This window comes from Etheostoma spectabile, chromosome 1, assembly GCF_008692095.1.
Source record: "Etheostoma spectabile isolate EspeVRDwgs_2016 chromosome 1, UIUC_Espe_1.0, whole genome shotgun sequence".
NCBI classification, from domain to species: domain Eukaryota; kingdom Metazoa; phylum Chordata; class Actinopteri; order Perciformes; family Percidae; genus Etheostoma; species Etheostoma spectabile.
In genome coordinates, this window is record NC_045733.1 from 29,917,113 (window position 1) to 29,933,443 (window position 16,331).

Consider the following 16,331-nt stretch of genomic DNA (forward strand, 5'->3'; position numbering starts at 1 on the left):
AGATTTTGGATATTGTAATATCATAATTTAAGTATTGTCTTTCCTGGTTTTACAAGTTGCATTACAGTAAAATTATTCATTTTTTGAACTTACCAGACTGATCTAGCTGTTATATTATTTGCCATTACCCACCTCGTCATTAAATCCACATTACTGATGATTTATATATATCAAAAATCCAATTGTAAAAAATATCAAATTGATTTTCTCCGTGTCCCCCTGCCCTACTCTCGGGTCTTGTCTCTGCTTTTAAAGCTTTTTAAAAGGTGCAATATACAAAAGACGGATCCAGAGACACAAATACCTTAGTTGGCCATTTGTGGATTTTAGAGTTTTTTATGACCAACATGTGAAAAATTGACCAACAACACATTTAATGCCCTACCTGGATGTTAGACCACAGTTGTACATGGTGTTGAAAACTGAATAATTATACACAGATGATTATATTTCAGGGCAAATGATCAAACATTTAGACTTCAGCAAACAGAGAGCTGAATTTGCTTTGCAGCTTCTATCCATCTGTGCCAAAGGTCCCACTGCATCCAGGGTTCACAGAGGGGACTGCATTGGACCCAAACTACAGGCCAGTGTTTAAGATTAAACAGCATCTGGTTGGATCCAGCGTCAGTTTGCTGCGACACATTGCTGACAGCAGTTGCCTGGCTCCAAATCAGCTCCATAACCTTTCATTAAGAATATAAAATAATAGATGATATCTGTGACAAAGGGGTGAATTATGATATAAATTCAATAATTATCATACACCTTGCAACACGGATAGAACTGGACGTTGTAACCAGACTACGGTCTGGGGTTGCACCCCACATGATGAGATTAAAGAAGTTTTAAGTAGCAGGTATCAGGATCACTTTGGATAAAGGACTCATGAAAGAAATCAGACCCATCTTTCTTTCTGCTTGCAACCAGTTTATATTACAATCTCATGAGCCTTTTGGGGGTTACTTAATTTCCGACCATATTTGACCAAATTCTGATGTGCTATGTTATGTTTGTTGTGTAATTGTATTATTGTTCTATGCACTTTTTTTAAAGCAAAAAAACATATTTAAAAAAGAAGCTGGAATCAGATAATTTTTTTCATCATTAAATCGATTCATCTTTATGATCAGATTTGTAGTTGGTCCGCTGTCCTTTGACGTGGATGGACACTTCAGTAACACTTACTCACAGCTAGCATCTCACATCTGGTGTCAATTTGGAGCAAGACTGGACAATATGTTGCACGCAGCCATTTCAGTGAGGCTGTGGTTCAGGTGTTTTGGTGGTTTGAGGTACAGGAGGATTGTTGGAGGATGTTGTTTTGAGATATGAGACTAGATATCGTCTTAGGATGTTTGATCTTTTTTTCTGAACTTCATGTTCCACCTGCTAAACGCTCCTCTGCAGCAATAGAGATCTGAAAAACAGCTACCGGGGGGAAATGCATTCCAAGGTCATATTTCAGTATACAGAATATCTCAAGGTAAATACTGGGAACACAATCCCTAGGCTAAGACCCTATACAGGAGGTTACCATCCTGGCTCTGTGTACAGTATTAGCACAGGGAAGCGCTAACGCAGAGCCCTGTGGGAATTAAAACCATGGATCCGGGAAACCTGATCTCACCAACCTGCCTCCTCTCCCAGCCTGATCTTTTAAGTCCCTAGTTGGCAGAAAACTGTTCTTAAGGCTGGTATTTTGCTTCAAGACAGACAAAGTGATTTGTTTTCTAATTTGTGATTTGTTATCTTTGGAGTTTGGCAGTTTGGATTTAGTGATGCCTTTAGTCACTCCTGATAGGCGCCCATTTCTGTCTGAATGCTGAGGGGGGGAAAAAAGGGTTGACAGTGGAGAATAATCCTTTACCCTTGTGAACCCAGTAGACCACACGACAGCAGCAGCAGAATAATGGGAGAGTCAGACAATTACAGCCTTCACCAGTGGAGCCTCGACTGTGGCAAGCTACATCCAAGAAGCCTACACGGAAAATCTGAGTTTAATGTAATAAAAGTTCCCACAACGCGAACGCCTTAGATTTGCTGATTTGTTGTGTGAATTGCTGCGTGGTTTGCGCCTCAGGTCCACCGTATCTCTGAAGATTAACAGCATTTTTAATCAAACTTTGCACCTATTGGAGTCATGCACTTGTATGTCCATACTGCTCTTTCTGCCAGTTATCTTGCTTAAGTACTCAGTACTTTGTTCTGCCTCTAAAACAGTGATACCAGTGGACCTATACTTACTACTTCCCAACCTACCACTTGAGTCTGATTGTCTGGCTCTCCAAAAGTTAAATCTTTTCCTAAAATGACTCCACTCCCTCTGCTGAACCAAACTTGGTTTTGTACTCAATTTGCGCATATTGCAGACTAGGGCTGCAACTAACAATTAATCAGTATATTATTTTTCTTGATTAGTCAATTAGTCGTTTACTCTATAAAAAGTCAGAAAATTGTAAAAAATTTCAAGAAATGAAAAAGGTCTTTCCCAAAGCCCAAGATGACGTCCTCAAATGTCTTGTTTTGTCCACAACTCAACGATATTCAGTTTATTGTCATGGAGGAATGGAGGAGTGAAGAATGAATATATATATATATATATATTAAGTAATCTTTGCAGCTCTACTGCAGGCCAAGCCCACCAACAACAACTGAACCGAGTGACGTGTTTTGATGTTCTGAGAGAAGACTTTGCTAGGAGCTATAAATCTCACTCTAGATGATGAGATCAGTGCCCAATGACGAAATTCATCTTGCCTAACACCAGATGCCACCCACCAACTGAGGACACATCCCACCTTTCTCCCTGCACACAATACTCTTCTGAGCTTGCAGCTAATTAGCGTTTGTGGATGGTATTCCCTGGGAACATGTAATCCTGTTCTTATCTGTTCTGCATGCAAATCTTTAGCAGCTATTCTTTTTTTTTTTTTTTTTTTTTAACTAGTGTCTCCTTTGGCTACATTGCTAAAAAAAGGCAACCAGGCTGCGCTGTGACCTTTACACAATCCCCTGCTTTTATCAAAGAATTATTCACTGATCACTGAAACATCAGTGTTGCTTAACGGTTTAGGTCCAAAATACATTTCTGATCTTCTACTACACTATGACCCCCCCAGACCTCTCAGGTCATCTGGGACAGGTCTACTTTCTGTCCCCAGAGTCAGAACTAAACAGGGTGAAGCAGCTTTCAGTTTCTATGCTCCTCATATCTGGAATAAACTCCCAGAAACCTGCAGATCCGCTGCTACTCTCAGTTATTTTAAATCAAGGCTGAAGACCTTTCTTTTTGATGCTGCCTTTCTTTAAATGACTGTTTATTTCTTTAAATTTCTTATGCTGCACTGTAACTTTTATTCTTGTGTTTTATGTGTCCTAATGTCTTTATTTTGTTTTTTAACTGTCTATTCATGTGTTTTACCGGTTTTTAATGCTTATGATTTTTAACTGTTTGTACTTGTGTTTTATCTGTTTAACTGATTTTATGTAAAGCACTTTGAATTGCCCTGTTGCTGAAATGTGCTCTACAGATAAAGCTGCCTTGCCTTGCCTTCCAACAAGTCTTGTTACTCAAATATTAGGCATCTATCTAGCTAGCTGTCCATCCATCCTGCCTCATTACTTGCACAATACCATTGTGTCTGTCAAAAACTGAAAATTTGGGCCCATATATTAAATTTTATGTATTTTGTAATTTCTCAGAAAGTAGCTACTTTCATAATTTGGGTCATTTATTTATTCTTTCATGTAAGCAGTGTACACCTGTTGGTGTTAGGTCAACATCAAACAGAAACATTTTAAAAAAGCTTTTCTTTATAGAAAATAGTTTTAACTCATATTCAAAGTATGGGACAGGGTATATTGTTTCTTTACTGAAACAAAGATATTCAGGTATTATAGTAACACCAAATTTCTTATTAAAGGCAGCGGTCAGCTAGATCCAAATGTGTCATTTTTGTGGTCTTAAATATCTTAGCATAAATATTTCTATGTGAACAAATCTAACCAGAGCTTTAAACAAATCAGCCGAATTGTTAATTCATTTTTGATAACCTTTGAAAAATATATGCAACTTACAAATCAGCTGCTGGGGATGTGCTGTACTGGGCATATTTAGTTGTATATTGGCCACATGTAAAACACTGTTACAACGATGTTACACAACAGAAAATGTGTCAATATGCTGCACAGTATGCATCGCTCAGAACCAAAGAGGCAGAGCTTCTTCTTCACCCACCATGTTGCATCTGATACGAGAGCATTTTTTCACACTCACAGGAGAAGGAAATAGACCCGAGTGCAACAAGCATGACTATCACAAATTTTTAGCAGTTACATCTCTTGCTCTGTAGCTTTTTTGTGCAGTCACCATGTCTTTTAGCCACTCCAACTGTGCGTGTAAACACAGCTGCATACGCCGAGTTGGCATTGAATATGTAAATATAAGGAATCGTTCTTAGATGCAAGTGAGACAAAAGTAAAGCATCCATGTCAAATTGTAGTTCCATGTCGTTGGAAAAAAAGAATCCGTTCTGTTAGAAAATAACTTAAATTTGGTGATAACCTTCCTTAGCTTGACCATAATGTATCCTAATCATTATGAAAATAGACCATAAACTTCTATAGCCTTTGGCTTTAGACCCTGAAAAGAAACTCCATATATTGTCATCTAGGAATGGATCCTATTATTTGACTATTCAGATATTTGTTCATAGGGCAGGTAATTGGTTTAGAATTTTGGGATTCAGTTTGTTTTATATTTTTTAACAATGTACATCAACAGAATGTTTTAAATAAATGCCTTTATTTAAATCAAAAGACGCGGTGTAGCGCAGTATTCCACTTTAGCTCAGTGTGAGAGTTTGCAATGTGTTTCGGGGTGAGGTTGCACAAGTTTTTCCAACATGACATGATGCATCATGACTTTGCGTTAATATACACAGCAACTTTCTGAAAAGAAGAACGGGGTTAGCTTTAGTAAAAGAAGAAAGTGACGGTTGAGTTTAGGAAACGTGACATGGGGGACACAATCCCAGGACTCCTGGGTGAAAGTCCTGTGATTTACACGGATTTTAATGCTACTCGCTACTAGGGTTAGCATCGTTTGGATTTCAACAATTATGATTCCAGTTCTGGTTCTTCCTTTTGATTACGCTTCTTATCGATTCTCGATTCCGATTCTTTGAGGGGTGGAGTTGACATGGGTCTCCTGCCTATTTTTACAAAAAAGAGGAAAGTCTTATTTTGATTCAATGGTGGTTTGCAGTTTTACCGGGCTTTTTCAATATAAAATAAAGCCACGCTAGAGCGCCGCTTACTGTGCTCCAAGGTTGCAACACAACAAGCACCTGGGTGCTTCGGAAACAGGAAATCACGCATATTCAATTGGGAAGCGATGATCCGATTTGAAACGAAATCCTCTAACCGATTCCAAACGATTCCAATAAAGAAACGATTGTACTGGAAGTAGGAATAGGTTCTCGATACCCAACCCTACTCGCTACGGCATAAATTCCCACCCAATCGCAAGGTAATGTAAGTTAATGGAGGCCAAACGGCGTTGATATACACCCTAAAAAGCGAGTATGCATCTTGATAACAATAAATAACAAATTGGCGTGTCATACGTACGCTATTCCATGAGTCTGGTATTTCTCCTTCTTTGATCTCTGGATAGCTGCTCCTTTCAACAATGTTAGGCTCAAACAATCCTGGATGCAGGCTGAAATTCAACCGTGGTGTTCTGCCGGGTTTAAGCTAATAGCAGAAGAAAACGTCTGCTAGCTGCTAGGCTGATTTATGCAGTGTAAACACTGAAACACTGCAGCGCAACGCCGTCCATCTCAGCAGACAACAGAGAAAAGCCTGGCTTTGTCCCTGGTGTCATCTCTGCTACAGCTTCATCACAAAATAACTAAAGCAAAGCCATGAACCTAGTAGTATTTTTCCTTCTAAAAGACTATGAATACCAGACAAGTTGTGAAATTTCTTTCCTTCTTTCTATGCTGAAAGCTGCTGCTATCTTAAACATATGTGTGCGTGTGCGGGAGGTAGTGTGTTGTCTTGGGAGGGATGGGAGGATGACGGACCATTGTCTGTATCCCATAATACATGTGCTGTATATGTGGGTGGGTGAGTGTGTGTGGGAGAGAGACAAGAGAGAGTGGAACGTATGTAGGGGATGTGGGATGTTCGTTTGTTAATTTTCTTTTACTAATTAATTTGTTTTTAAAAGCACTGATCTGGATGGAGTGGCACCTTGAATTTCGTTACTATTAGGTAATACACATATTATGCGATGTATTCATGCAATGAAAAATAAAGCTTGATTTGATTTGAGTTTCACTGTGAGAGTGCCCTCCATGGTGTAGTAGTCACTGCTCCAACATGCTCCAAGTTCCAAGGCCACTTCAGTCTGCAAAGTATCGCAGATTCCACTAGGGCTGCACAATTAACTGCAATATTCACCGAAATCGCAATGTGGACTAGAGCAATGTCCAAATCGCAAGGGGCCGCAACATTTGTTAATGACAAAATATGTGTCTAACCATTCTGAAGGAAGTACTGGTGCTGCAGAGACGTCCCGGCCTAGAAATTGTATATTACAGACTAAAGAAAACATCTTTGTTTGGTACAGATCCTGGCAAAAATCACCAAAACAGTCATTCCCTCCAATAACGTGCGTCATATCGCAATATCAAAATAATAAAAATAAACAAAACAATCAATCAATCAGCCCTTTCCTCAAATCGTGCAGCCCTAGTTTTGACTTGTGTTCCATTAAATTGTCTGCTGAAAGCCAAATGGGAAAATCCGGAATCAGATGGGTTAAGGCCATTTGAAGATAGAGAACAGAAATTTCTCATACAAGGTTTCATCTCAGCTCAGTCGGTCCATAACAGAGTCGAGGATCTATTCGATCCAAAGTTTTGCAGACTTCTCTGCATCAGCAACAACAGACTGCAACATCAGGGTTCCAAACACTGCAAAAGAAAACCAGCACAGGCATTTAGCATGCACGCCTATGCAAGTTAAAGTGAATAGTTAGCAGGAGAGGGGTGAGCAGCACCCACATTCTATAACTGACAGCTCTAGGAAGTGAGACTCTTATTTGCCCACTTTGTTTTTGTTCACTGGATTATGCAAAATGGAAATAACATGCAACCTATGCCTTTAGGTATCAGCACCATCGGAGCCACAGGAGCGGACATTTGGTGTTAGTTAAAAGGTGGAGCAGGCATTAACCCTGAGGCTGGTGTCAGGATAAAGGGAACCAGGGTTACTGAGTGTACCCTGAAGTCTTCAGCCAAGCAGACGTCTAGGTGTCTGCTCCCTTGATCTTTTTACTAACTGCCGTAAATCCTCTTCTTCAATGGACCTTCACAAGACTACTACACAGCCAAGTTGAGCAAGCTGTGCAATCCATGCCATTTGACTCTCATGGTGCCCTACTTAATTTCAAGCATGACTCATTTTCCTCTGTTACATTCCAATAGGGCGCCCCTTCTGCCCTCCGAACATGAACAGACACGGCAATAAGACAAAACACAAACATCCTGTCCATCAAGTGCAAAACAACAGAATCTCAACTTGAGGAATTCCATTATATGTAAAGAGACCGTTGAATGAAAGGCACACCAAAAAAAAAAGCCAAACAGTCAGATAATTTCCAGGATTACAGTGTAGGTTACCTTTCTGGAATGGGGAGTTGAGGTTTTCAAATGACAGGCTTGAGAGTATTTCTGTCACATATGTCATTTGACAAGACTTGCCTATCCAGAGAGTGCGTGTGCGGTGCCACTAAACGCAATGCATGGGGAATTTTTCAAAGGGGGGGGGAGTAAACAATCAGAACTTAAACCCCGATGGCAGCCGTCACCATCAGACAGGAACATGGACTAACAACAAGCTGGACACCCGATGTGTTTCCCTTTCTGCAGCTCAGTTTGACCAGACAGATATATTTGCAGTGATGCACCACAATACAATTAAACACATCTCCCAAACTTACACATTAGAGACTGTGTTGTATATCATAGCTGCATTTACTCACACCCCTTTTCCCCAGTAATGAACTCTCTACATTTTGCTTTACAACACCAGTGACAGCTTAAAAACCCAATCAAAACCACTGACAGCCTTATTATAGTGTGGCCTTCTTCATAAATTTGAGAGTTTGCAGGCTCTAATTTGTCATCCTGATTGTCTATACTGTCATTTTATTATGTTGGTCTATTCTGTGCACACATCTATTGCACGTCTGTCTGTCTGTCCAGGCACTACTGCTCTTCCTGAGGTTTCTTCCATTTTTCCACCTTAAATGTCTTTTTGGGGGGTGTTAATCAAGCTGTGCATGTTGTTAACCACCTTGATGTAAATTTGTTATTTGTGATTTCTTTTTATTGACCTCAAAATCTTCACAAAACATGACACAACCTCGTGTAATGACTCTCCTTGCACATCTTGTGCCCCTGCCTAAATTACCAGGTTAGCTAAGCCAGAGGAAATTTCTGAGACACGAAGTAGAAACTGAAAATATCCTCGGGCGAGGAGGGTGTCCACGGGGAGGGTAGCTAGTGTTTTGGGGTTATTTTTGGTCCTTAACGACCGCACGCTAACGGGGTAAAACTGACATGTCACCGGATGACTAGCTACAAGTTTAATGTGGCGGGACTAATGTTTCGTTTACACGCAGCACAAAGTGACTAAAATATTCACAAATATGCGCTCAATTGCAAACAACCTGTGGCACTTAGGTTAGCTATCTTTAGGAATGAAGCAGCGGTAAAACATGGGAGGCATTGGGTCAAACGAAATGAAGGCAGACTTGTAATTGAAGAGAGTTAAAACACAAAACAAATGTAAACAGAAATATATTACACAAGTGACCTGACAAAGCTAGCACACGGGATTTCTAGCTTGTTGTAGCACGGTATGTTAACCAGCAGCTGTTCGATAAATCCCCCCACCGCCAGTCAGCCACTATAACGGTTCATCATCTCGTACTTACCCGCTTGTGGACGTCAATTTAGTCCTCACACACGCACACAACTTCCCCCGGTGTCGTCTACCGGTGCAGTTTCATCACATCACTCGTTACCGGGGGAAAAAAAATGTGAGGTGACGGGCGTTTTTATGTATTGTTTGTCTCAAGAGTTTAACCGTTAGCTCTCCAGCCGACCGAGGTTTCTGGTCTGTCTGTCAGTCACTGTGCCGAGCCGGCTGTCCGCTCGGCCGCCATCTTGGTTTGTGATGGGAATCCGCCGCGCAGACACACACACACACACACACACACACGCACACGCGCACACACACACACACACACACACACACACACACACACACACACACACGCCCGAGGTGGCAGGTTTACATCACAGCCTGCCTCTCCCAGCAGGAATGATCTCATGTAATCTACCTGATGCTGACAATGCTTGCAGATATATCATCTCACTATTATCTAATCAATTTATAATTTATACTTTATTTATTTATACTTTCATAAAACTGGCCTAATTCGGATCTTGATTAACGACCTCATTGCACAATACCGTTTATAATCAACACACTTTGATTACCATGCTGTTTTCTATTTCTAAAGGATAATTAGTAATAGCCATTATTTGCAATAAATCCCATAATTTCCCCCTGAAGACTACCTGTTGGTCCAGCAGTGGTGGAATGTAACTGTACTTTACTCAAGTAGCTTACTGTAGGCCTACACAAGTAAAAATGTAAGGTATTGACAAAAGGATTTTTGCACAAAAACATATGAAGAGTTTATAAAATAGGATTTTTTGTTATAAATGTTGTTATAAATGTTGTTTGTTACCAAACAGTAACCTATATAGTCTACAATATTTCTCAATATTTTCACTATTTTTTAAAACCAAACAATCAATCGTTTCATGGAGTAAATAATCAGCAGATTAACCCATAATCAAAATAATCATTATGCTTTTACATTAATACATGAGTAGGAATAATAATCTATAGCCTAAAATAACAGTCACCAGGGACATTGTTCTGCATTAAGTACTTTTTACTTTAAGTACATTTTTGTTTTGTCTACAAGGTTTACAAGTTCACAAATCTAGTGAACTTGTAGACCTTAGAATAGCATCTCTGAGGGGAAGCTGTATTTCCATGAGGGCCAAAATCATATGAATAAAAACTGCCACGAAATGCTACCAATATGATTACATATTTATTTTATATGATTATTTTTAAGTCTATAAGCTAATAAACTTAACTCAATAAACCTGTCTTGAAATCTTGCATTTTTTTTCATTATAGCAAATTTATTTTACAAGATTACGAAGTTTATTTATTGTGATTTTCCAACACAGATTTGCACAGTAAGTTTAAGCTGGGTACACTGGGTACAATGGTCGTTACTCGATGTGACATGAAAAAGAACAGCACATTCAGCTTGTGAGGGACAACTTGTGAATAAAAAGTAAACAAAGTGCCGCATGTGCCAACAGCATCGCAGAACAACACAGACAAACAAACACATAATTCACCAGGCTTGTAGTGGCTGAATCCAAATGGAAAAGATGCTGTGTCTGCGTCGGCCAAAAGCTGTGAAATGATCAAATAAGGTTTACCAGAGCGTCACCATTACCAGCTCCTAGTTGATTATCAACTGAGATTCAACATTATACCTGGGCCTCATATGCACTTTTACTCCATTTAAACAGGTTGTCCCATCCTCGCAAGCAGTACACCAACACTGCTGAATGGAGCCCAACCCAATGCCTCTGAAGATTTAGATTGCATACAAAGCACATTTCATTGTCAGTCCAGGAACAAGTCTGCATCTGCTCACGTCTTTGCATTAACTTTAGAATTTAATTTAAGTTTTAATTCATACACTTTGTTGATCCCCAATGAATTTACACTCTGTTGTTATTACACACACTACACACAGGCCTGAAATACATACACATGCTCAGGTCCTTTTACATGCATTAATGGAGAGATGTCAGAGTGAGTGGGCTGCCAGTGCTGAACCAGCACCCTGAGCGGTTGGGGGGGTTTGATGCCTTGCTCAAGCACATTGGCAGTGCCCAGAAGGTAAACTGCCATCTCTCCCGCTACCAGTCCACACTCCGTATTTTAGTCAGAACCAGGACCCTCCGGTTCCCAACCCAACTCCCTACGGACTGAGCTACTGCCTCCCCCGCAACCCACGCAGAAGCGGCGTGATTGTACATGATCTCTAAAATATACTTCCTATTCAGTCCCTTTCAATCTTAACACACCTTAAAGAGCAGGTTTAAACTTAACCTTTCCTGAAATTGCTATTTCAAACGTAAATGCTCAATTTTATACATTTTACAAGACATTATGGCAAAAATTCAGAGGTAAAAGTAGCCATTGACTTCCTGTCGTAACATAAGGGAGTTTTTGTCCGTGACTCTGCCTCGGCACCGTGTAGTAGGTAGTAGTCAGTTTGAGCTGTTGTGACTTAAAATCACTATTCATACCAGCAGCAGTGCACATTTATGACAATTGTTCAATAAAAAGTTTGAATATGCATGCCAGCTCATCAACTGTGTCGGTGGGACAGTCTGATGTCCTTCAGACTGAGAGTGCAAAGTTTCTGTGCCATAATGATTTTTTTTTTTTTAGATAACTGGTTTAAAAATGCTGTTTTAAAATTCAGACTTGTGTGTGAATTCCTTTACAGTTGAGTCTCAAGGTATAGATACCAAGATGGTGCTGTGGGGATTTGGTGCTCATTGTTTTGTCTTGTTTTTGTCCTAAATTCAGTTTTTTGCTGCGATATTAAGAGCTCTTTCACCAGAAATGAGCTCATGAACATCAACAAAACAACACCAGTGGACTTAATTCCCAGTCTTCTCGCATCTTCCGAATATTTGTTGGACATTCTGGTCAAAGGTGTATAAAGCGTAGCTCAAACAGTGAAGTGCAGAAAAAAGAAGACAAGGGAAAAGAGCCTTAGTGCATCTCACTTTGCTCAGACTGCATGCCCAACTCCTCCACTTGCCTCCTTTCCTCGTCAAAGTCACTCCTACAAAGGAAGCACGGGACAGGTGTGAAGAAATCATGGGAGGCAAGGAGCAAAATATCAGTGGATCTCATAACCCTTAAAATCTCAAATGCATCTCATGACCCATTTCCTCTGCTTACCTCCCTTCCTCATGTCTTACTTCCTCTCAAAGAGGAAACTCGGAAGTGACGCAAGTAAATCATGAGAGGAGAGAGGAACTGAGGAAATGTGTTTTAGAGGGATGAGACGTCCTGTCCTCTAAAGCTCCACATGAATTTGTCAGCTGTTTGGGTGGAGTTAGCAACTCCTTCAGCTTCTGACGGCTGCTCTCGTGCATCCTCACTCATAGCTCCTCGGTGATCCCTCCTCACTCCTTGCTCCTCGCTCCTCGGGGCAGGAAAAAGGGTTTTGAGATGGTCTTCACCGCGGAGGGACAGAACAATGTTCGGTTCAGTTGAGGACCGAAGAGTTGAGAAGCTCTCAAATAAGGGTCATGAGATGCAGCTACTTTTTTAGAGGGATGAGACGTCCTGAAGCGTCACACGAATTCATCAGCTGTGTGAGCAGTGTAAGGAACCCTTACAGGCGGCTCTCGTGTTTCCTCGGTTATAGCTCCTCTGTGATCCCTCCTCGATGCTCGCTCCTCAGTCCAGGCGTAGAAATAAGATCTATGGGACTGCCTTCACGGAGCAGGAGGGACAGAAGAACTTCTGGTTCAGCCGAGGACCTAGGAGTTATTAAATAAGGGACACGAGATGCAGCCCTGGGGTACATCCCATGTCCCTTGTTTGATAGCTCCTCGCTACTAGACGTATGATAATGTGATCAAAACAAGTCATTCCAAGCAAAAATAAAGGGCTTTGCAAAATGCAATTTTTTTTTTTTTTAATAAAGTGTTAAACACATTGCCCTCAGTAAGAAAAAGGATCATATAGAAATGTATGCATGTTCTTTCTACCCGACTTTGTAGGTTATTAATGAATGTCGAAGAGATTGATAGTGAAGAGGGAATTGCGTTTTTATCGCCAGGAAGCAAAAGTATGGTTTTGGATGGCATCCAAATACTCCCACTCCAAAAACTCTTTGTGAGTTCTGTAATTTTTGAAGCGGTGCAACGGTGGGAAATGTATTTGTGCAGGTCTTCCCGTTGGCTTGTGTTTCAGCATGCACTGTAGAATGAGACCTGTGTTACAATATGTGAACAAGCTGTCTGACCACGTCAGCGTTGGTGTGTAAGAGAAAGCATTAGAACGAACGGGTGGGGTCAAGACGTTAGGCTTTTAGAGACTTGATATGCTCAGCGTGGGTTCCAAGTAAAGGTTGGATCAGTTTTTCAGTGTGGCCTTTACAATGTGACAGTAATTTGTCTATTTAAATAATGGCTTTTTACAGTAATATTTAAAATGCTCTCATCAAACCCAATGATGAACCAAATTCTAAACGATGTATATCTTTTTGAAGAGATAAGAAACAAGACCCATTGTTTTAATTCATTTGAATAAATGCACACATTACAAGAAAGGCAAACAATAAAAGAATTATAATAATCCTGATGGTGATCATCATAGGAGCACAGGCTAAGGGAAAAGGATGTGTTATTTAAGGGACTATGTGAAGCAATGGACTTGTATTGCCTTGTGTGAATGGAGTGTAACATCAACTTAAAATAGGACTTTCCCTGACTTTCTAACAGCCTGTGGACTGATTCCAATGTAAAGGATTTAAAATGTGCTTAAGAATGCTTTGTCTCTTTTTTAGTATGAATTAAGTCACTTTATGGACAGAGAGCTCAGAGTTAACCCTGAACCCTTGTATGTTGTTTGTGTGTTAGTTCCTTTTCACGCTTAAACAATGGTGCAAAGTAACTAAGTACAGTGGGGGGGGTGGGGGGGGGGGGGGGGGGGGGGGGGGGGGGGGGGGGGGGGGGGCAGTAGCTCAGTCCATAGGGAGTTGGGTTGGGAACCGTATGGACCAAAAAGTAGGGAGTGTGGATTGGTGGCTGGAGAGATGCCACTTCACCTCCTGGGCACTGCCAGGTGCTGTTGAGCAAGGCACCGTACCCCCCCCCCAACTGCTCAGGGCGCTGGTTCAGCTGGCAGCCCACTCACTCTGACATCTCTCCATTAGTGCATGTATAGATCCTGAGCGTGTGTGTGTAGTTCAGGACTGTGTGTGATAACTAACAAAGTGTGGACACAGAGTGTAAATTGTAATTTCCCCATTGGGCATCAATAAACAGATTTAAATTAAATTAAATTACATGTACTACAGTAAGTACTGTACTTACAATTGTGAGGAACTTGTACTTTACTTGAGTATTGTCATTTTCTGCTGCTTCATACTTCTAGTTGCATTTCTATTGCATTTCTATTGCATTTCTTTGGGAAACATAGTACTTTTTACTCCACCACGTTTATTTATCAAGTTTCTTTGCAGATTCAGATTAATAACATAATCAACAACCACATTAGTATTTTAACAGCTGTTGATAAGACCTAATTGATAGTAGGGGTAAATTCAAATGCAACCCAGCAATAGGTAAAGTCCTTAAAAGTAGCTCCCCCTTTACCTGATGCAACATAACATCAAAGTGATTTACACATTACATACTCATCAATACATATAATCATGCATGTGATTCTGAAATAAGCATAATAAGAACTTTTTAAAATACATTTTTTGACGCTTACTGTTTTTTCGTATAAGTAAAGTTTAGTTTTTTTTTCAGAATTTTAGGCTTTTGTAGCTTAGACATGAAAGGGGAGAGAGAGGGGAGACGATATGCAGCATACAGGCGCAGGTCGGAATTGAACCTGCAGTCGCTGTGGTGAGGACTAAGCCACATGGGACGCACCCTCTGCCAGGTGAGCTACCCAGGCGCCCTTCAGCAAAGTTTTGAAAGCAGAACTTGTTGAAATGTGTTTCCACACTGAAGTAAAAGATCTGAGTACTTCCTCCTCCTCCGCACTTCAAAGACAGCGAGTGCAGGTGGACTGGCGACTGCAGAGATGTGGGCGCGTAATGTGTTCGCCCCGTGATGAACCTGCCTCGTCCCCGGTGTGCATGCTATAAGTATAAAATTGAAAACTAATGAATGAATAACAAAAGCTGACAGATTCTCCTGGCAGCCTCCAAGTCCTGATCTGGACTGAATTATTTCCCTGATTGCAAGTCACTGCTGACTTATAGGTTGTTTGCCCGCAGCTCATTTTTCAGGATGAATAAACCCAGTTTCAACTTCCCTTTGTGTTAAAGGGCAGAATATGTGATGAAACTGGTTGAAAGAGCTTTGCTGTGAGTAGGTGTGAGGTTTGTTCTGTGTCAGTGTGGTTGGAGAGCTGGAGAAGTATTCCCACACAGTCACGTGCAGCCTCATAAATCTTTCCTTTTGCCTTTTTTGTTCCCAGAAGTTTGATGTACCAAAACTGGCAAACAGCTCTTGGGAATTTTTGTACACATTTCCCTTGCTGTTGTTGTTGTAAGTTGTAAATACGTAAATAAGAGTGATGCGGTCAAACTGGCCAGAAAGTTTAGCTGGAGGCTGTTTTTGAGGACATGTTGAAGACACAACATCTAACGCCTCCTTCCAAACCCTCACTGGCTGAACTACATATTTAAAGTTGTTTTGATTTGTTTTGCACAGACAGAAGAAAAACCTTCAACGTCGCAGCTGCATAATGGCTGTTCTATTGTTACCAGACTGGCCCTGTTGGAATATGTAAAAAAAAATATAACAATAAATATAAAAATTTGTTCGTATTCTCAGTAACTTCCAAAGCTTTAATATTCCAAAAATGCCAGGTCATTACTCATCATAATGTTGTTTTATTGTTTTTGTCCTTGACAGTTTAACCCTGTAATGTCAACATCTTTCAGTACCTGCTTATTGTTCTAATCTTTATTAATTAATCACCACATATTCATTCAACATGTTGAAAATCGCATGCTTCAGATCGAGGCTTTCATTTGATTTCTAAGATTGGGGGGAGTGTTTCTTTAATGTGTCTTAAAATAGGGACATTTAAGACTCACATTATTATTTAATAATTATTATTTCATTCAAGGTGAGGGCAGAATGATGATCATTAATAACATTTAGTGGGCCATTTGAGGATTATATTCAGCTGTTTCATCTCTTAAGGCTGCTTATTCTTTACTCAGGCTGTGCAATTAATCCATTTTAATTTTGATTTTGCCTCCTAACTATTACATGAACAATGAAATCGGGAAAAACAATTATTTTGCACATTCCGTTTACCAAGTAAACTCTTATTTTGCCTTGTGTTCTGAATTACACGCCCCCCCCCCC

The 16,331-nt window shown here is 40.4% G+C and overlaps 1 protein-coding gene and 1 long non-coding RNA gene across 7 annotated transcripts in view; one reads left to right on the forward strand and one right to left on the reverse strand.

The window, feature by feature from the left end:
- The window catches only part of LOC116693449 (C-myc promoter-binding protein), a 77,821-nt gene extending 68,548 nt beyond the window's left edge, over positions 1–9,273 (reverse strand). For all 6 annotated transcript variants that reach the window (XM_032522483.1, XM_032522466.1, XM_032522451.1 and 3 more), the window contains exon 1: positions 9,014–9,273. The gene's annotated coding sequence lies outside the window, so the exon portion shown is untranslated. The remainder of the gene's footprint in view (positions 1–9,013) is intronic.
- Positions 1–16,331, forward strand: part of LOC116693557 (uncharacterized) — a 22,167-nt gene that overhangs the window by 4,451 nt on the left and 1,385 nt on the right. Inside the window, exons 2-3 of the long non-coding RNA XR_004332952.1 lie at positions 7,788–7,792; positions 13,954–13,960. This is a non-coding gene — a long non-coding RNA (uncharacterized LOC116693557). The remainder of the gene's footprint in view (positions 1–7,787; positions 7,793–13,953; positions 13,961–16,331) is intronic.